Genomic DNA, 6,013 nt, shown 5'->3' on the forward strand with positions numbered 1-6,013 from the left:
ACGCCAATGTTAAAGTCTCCCATAGACTTCAATGTTAATGTCTCCCATAGACTTCAATGTTAAAGTCTCCCATAGACTCCAATGTTAACGTCTCCCATAGACTTCAATGTTAACGTCTCCCATAGACTTCAATGTTAAAGGCTCCCATAGACCTCAATGTTATAGTCTCGCATAGACTTCAATGTTAAAGTCTCGCATATACTTCAATGTTAAAGTCTCCCATAGACTTCAATGTTAAAGGCTCCCATAGACGTCAATGTTAAAGTCTCCCATAGACTTCAATGTTAACGTCTCCCATAGACTTCAATGTTAAAGGCTCCCATAGACCTCAATGTTATAGTCTCTCATAAACTTCAATGTTAAAGTCTCCCATAGACTTCAATGTTAAAGGCTCCCATAGACCTCAATGTTAAAGGATCCCATAAACTGCAATGTTAAAGTCTCCCATAGACTTCAACGTTAAAGTCTCCCATAGACTTAAATGTTAAAGGCTCCCATAGACTCCAATGTTGTTAAAGTCTCACATAGACTTCAATGTTAAAGTCTCCCATAGACTCCGATGTTAAAGTCTCCCATAGACTCCAATGTTAAGTCTCCCATAGACTTCAATGTTAATGTCTCCCATATACTTCAATGTTAAAGTCTCCCATAGACTCCAATGTTAACGTCTCCCATAGACTTCAATGTTAAATGCTCCCATAGACCTCAATGTTATAGTCTCGCATAGACTTCAATGTTAAAGTCTCGCATATACTTCAATGTTAAAGTCTCCCATAGACTTCAATGATAAAGGCTCCCATAAACTTCAATGTTAAAGTCTCCCATAGACTTCAATGTTAAAGGCTCCCATAGACCTCAATGTTAAAGGCTCCCATAAACGTCAATGTTAAAGTCCCCCATAGACTTCAATGTTAAAGTCTCCCATAGACTTCAATGTTAAAGTCTCCCATAGACTTCAATATTAAAGTCTCCCATAGACTCCAATGTTAAAGTCTCCAATAGACTCCAATGTTAAAGTCTCCCATAGACTTCAATGTTAAAGTCTCCCATAGACTCCAATGTTAAAGTCTCCCATAGACTCCAATGTTAAAGTTTCCCATAGACTTCAATGTTAAAGGCTCCCATAGACTTAAATGTTAGGGTAGGATGATGACCTTTCAACACGGGGTGCACTGCGGAGCGTGAACAGCGCCGCAAAGTCCAGGCCCAATTCTGGGCCGAACGGCTCTTTTGTGGATTTCGCACAGAAAACTCTCTCGGAGTGACTTCGTGAAACATTAAGGTGGAAACAAAAAACCGCATAACAATGACAACACAACAAATGGCACGCCTAATATTGTGTTCGGGGGACCGCAGACGGGAAGGGCGTTGTGAGCAGCATATTCATCGGCTCGCGCGTGTGTTGCTAAACCCCCCGACGCAATATATACACGAACCTGTGCAACGGCGACGAGGTGTCTAAGTCGACTGGTCTAAACGGGCAGTTGAGTCGACTGCGTATTTGTCATCAATATCACGGGAGACGGAGGAGGTGGTGTGGGGGGGGGGTTCTTTCTTCCTCCCTCCGTAGAGACGTAGGATTTCGTCCGAGCCAAGAACCGTGATCCACATTTTAGTTTTTCGGGTGAGGCACATCTCGGTAAATACGCATTGTTGGAACAACATTGCCATTTTCGGTTGGAAACGTTGGCCCAGCGTTCGTCCCTGTTTACTGTGATGGTCGTTTTCCCGCATGAGGATCTCAGCGGCTTGTGTCCGGTCATCGAACAAAGGCGGTGGCCACTGCACTGCGCGCCTTCGGATGCGCTTCTGCGGCCGTCTGGAACGCTCTTCCTTCCGATATTAGGAAGCCACTTGAGCTATGGCACTTTTACATCATCGAGATTGAAAACTCATTTGTTTTAAATGCTTTTGTGTTTAGATTGTTATCCTTCCCCCGCACCTCTGATTAGCACGGTTGGCTATGTATGGTGCGAAATAAGTTAAACATACATACGTTAATCTGCGCATTAAATGCTCCTAACAAATGATTGTTAGTTATTAAGCCACCGTTGAGGAGCTTCCTTGGTCAGATTTTGATCGATACATCAGCGCGTATCGATAATGAGAATTATATCTGTGTAAACATGACATTCTTGTCAGGTGGTTGATGATAATTTTGGCGTAGAAACTACCGCCACGTGGCCCGAACACAAAGACAAGTCCGGATCGCACTTTTCCATCTTCACAGATCAGTTTCAACATGGCACTTCTTAATGTACAATGATATTTTCTTTGTCTTATATGAATCTGCATACCATACATACGAGTATATTTTGGTGTAATCTTACTAGATCGTTTGTATAATGTAATAAATGATTTTTTTGTTATTATTTTGCTGTTTATCCTTTGCCATGCGTCCGGTGTTTATGGTTGTAATGATGTCTTTATTTAAATATCGTTTAAAAAAAATCCCAATTATTTTCAAATCGTGCTGCTGGCATCAAGCATTGAGATGAAGGCAGCTCGCGGTGCATCAACCTGTGTCAAGCGCCAACTTTTAATCGGAGGTGTGTATGTCATCTATGATATATTGAGTTTCTTTAAAGGCGGTGTTATTGGCGAATGTGCTGTGTTGTTGTCGATTGTGTCCATGTCGTGTTGGCCATCGCGGTGACATGCGGTGACATTCCCCGAGAACGGGCTGCACGGGGACACTTGTTCAACGGTTGGATTTGTGTTGCCAGGTCGCTTCTAATCAAAGAGCTCTAAAGTTCAGTGGGCTATACGTGGTAAAAAAAGAGGATTGAAAATGGTATGTCGACTGAGGTTCCATTTACCTATCCCAAGCGTACATTGTAATTTTGTCCCCTAACAGTGCTAAAAATAATTATATAGTGTACAGGCAGTCCTCTACTTAGGATGGGGATGCGTTACGACGACCCCATCGTAAGTCAAAAATATCGTAAGTCGAAGATGGCCCAGCCTACCCAGGAGTTTTAAAGAATGGTGATAATTTAGCAAAACAGAGCAATTTACAGTACCGTACTGTATAAACTATATACTGTATGTATTTATTAATTACAATACTGTATTGCACAGTAAACTTAAAAAAACAAGGTAAATTCTGAGCCTACCTAGATGAACTGCAATTTAATAGGAAGTTTTTTTCAGGAAACAATCCTATCTGCATCACACAAGGCGGAAGATGCGCGAAATGTAAAATATTTTACAATTTTGTCGTATCGCCATCGTAAGATCAAAGTATCGCAAGTCGGATCATGGTAACTCGTGGACTCTCTGTATTTCGTCATGCGAATTAACCTGGAAAATGCTACAATGTCAGCGAAACGAGTGAGTCGGCAAAAGGAAATACCGTCATCTATAAATTACAAAACGCTCCAGAGAGATTGTACCAAAAACCTGCCCCCGATGTCAATAACGTGAAACAAATCTGGCCTCGCACACCTACCAGGTTATCAGAGGCACCCCCGACGCCTGCTTTAATATACAAGGGAGATCAAGTGACCCGTGCAATCCGGAGTGTTCAATAGCGTGCCGCTGACTTGTTGAAATTCGCAGGGAATGCATCGGCCAGGTCAAAGTGCAGCTGAGAATTCCGCAGTCCATGGGGCTGTGAAGGTTCATGGCCTTTTTTGTGAAACAAAAATTCCATGGGGTCCATATAAAAATAACCGCCATTGGGTTCGCCCTCGCCTTACTGGGTGGGTGGGTGGGAGTGGCAGTGGCAAGGTGGTTGATGCGCTGTGCTATGAACCCACAAACTGAAGTTCTCAATCGAACTCCGGTCATCGCAGCAGCACCAGCAGCGGCTTTTGGATAAGCATTTGACAAAGACGGTGGGTACAGCATCGCACACTTTCAGATGCGCTTCTGCGGCCGTCTGGAACGCTCTTCCTTCCGATATTATGAAGCCACTGGGGCTATGCACTTTTAAATTTAGATTGAAAACGAATTTCCTTAGGACTGCTTTTCGTGTTTGGTTGGTTGTCCATTCTCCCGCATCTCCGATTAGCACGGTTGGCTACGTATGGTGTGAAAGAAGTTCAACATACACACATACACGGGTAATACGATTGGCGAGTGAAATTTAATTGGGTCCTGAGACTCCACCCTTAACCGACTCGCACTGGTTACAGTGGTGAAATATGGTCAACACCACCCCATAACCATGACGAACACACACAAGGTGGAGAGGGCTTTAATTCGAGCAGTGGATTGTCAACGGGATGTAAATTGTTATGATACAGATGCGTGCTATTTTGCAACGAGACCAGCCAGGGAAGATAAGGTTTTGCAGTGAAGAAGGCAACATTTCAAAGTGGCAGAACGGTTGGAAAGCGACCACCCCCATCAGTTGCTCTGCATTCCAAAGAATCCTCCCCACGTGACGCATTTCAAAAACGCCAGAGGTTCGTTAAAGGCAATTGTGAAATTCCTCATTTTAAACGCTGCTCAAGAGATGCTCGTTCTACTATTTATTTCGCCCTGCGTAAGATTTTTCAGACGTTATAAATGGATGGATAGATCTTCTTGGTTCTTTCGGTAAAGTCACGTAGAATGGAAATAATAAAACATAATAAAATAATTCTCACGACGTTTCGGCCACAACGCAAGCAGCCGTCCTCAGGTGAAGAACAGGTCTGTCGAGAAGACAGAGTCTGATTACCTTTTGATTAGAGAAGAGACTTTGAGATGGACAGACGAGAGAGCAATTTTGTTTGATATTACGTCGGTTAATGAACCGATGTTTACTCTGATTTCAATTGGAGCTGATATTTGATGCATCATTTTAATCGTGAACCCGATGGCCCTTGGGTTGCCTGGGTTTCTTCAGCGTTTACTGTACGGCACTTAGTTTACGTATTGCCTGTCACGGCCCCTGGTGCTCCTCTCTGTCCCGAAGGGTAAAAAAAACGTCTCCTCTGGCAAGACCATCCCAATCACACGGAGTTCCAGCATTTAAGACGGGGGTTTCGGGCATACATCGTCATATTCATAATCAACGTTTATGGGTTAGATCGCGTTATTTATAAATGTGTCATAACCCTCCACCACCCGACACGGCCAATCAGCAAAAAAGTGTCACGTTGACAAAGACAAAGCGTCATATACTGAAAGTTGTGGTCTGTAAAAGGCACATGCTGTAATAACAATGCCATCGTGCCGATAGCCATTGTGGGTCTATGTTGCAGCATTATCGATCAGCAATGAATATCAAATACCGTGCATTATGCTTACAACCTTTGCACACTTTGACTTTACAGCGCTATCAATCTTTTTTTTTCAAACAACAAACGAATATCATACCATGACTATTCGGCCGCTATAAATTTCCACACGATCAGCCAACTTCCCTGAGCTATCATTTGTGATCGCCAAGTCGCTTCTCAAAAGGAGCTACTCAGTGGGCCTTACCTGGTAAAATAGTTTATATCTCTTTCGTAAACAAATCGATACATACGCACGCACGCCTCTAAACTGCTTTGTGGTTTTTAAAATAAATTGCGTCCTCCAAATCTGCTCGAACTCTCTGCATTGGCGTCTCTAATTGCTGTGCTGCAAAGAAGGTCCATTCCCCGAAACGTCGCCTGTTATGTATACATTTTTTACCTTTGAGCCCACGTTGTTATTTGAGTGTGTTTGTAGTCGTTGTCAATTGTGCTTTTGTACCAACTGCTACAGAAGCGGCAGTAGCAAGTAGCATCATTCACCAAAGTGATTTGCATTTTTGCCTCGAAGGTGAAAGAAAAACCTCTCATCTGGCAAGAGCCTCCGGGCCACGTGCGCCTCCTGGTCAGTGCGTGGTTTGAGTTTCACGCGGCGCGCTCTCTCATTGGTCAACGGTCGCCACTTCAGCGGCTGGGGGCGGGGCGTAGGCAGAAGGTGGTGGGGGCAGTGGGGGAGGGGGGGGAGAAAGTAGGCGGGGCCGGCTCACGAACGGACCAATGGGCGACGAGCGCATCCTCGCTAGACCACGCCCACCGTTCGAATCGCCAACGGATGACGTCAC

The sequence above is a fragment of the Lethenteron reissneri genome, chromosome 3 (genome assembly GCF_015708825.2).
Source record: "Lethenteron reissneri isolate LAM-NWPU_2019-01 chromosome 3, ASM1570882v1, whole genome shotgun sequence".
Lineage (NCBI taxonomy): Eukaryota > Metazoa > Chordata > Hyperoartia > Petromyzontiformes > Petromyzontidae > Lethenteron > Lethenteron reissneri.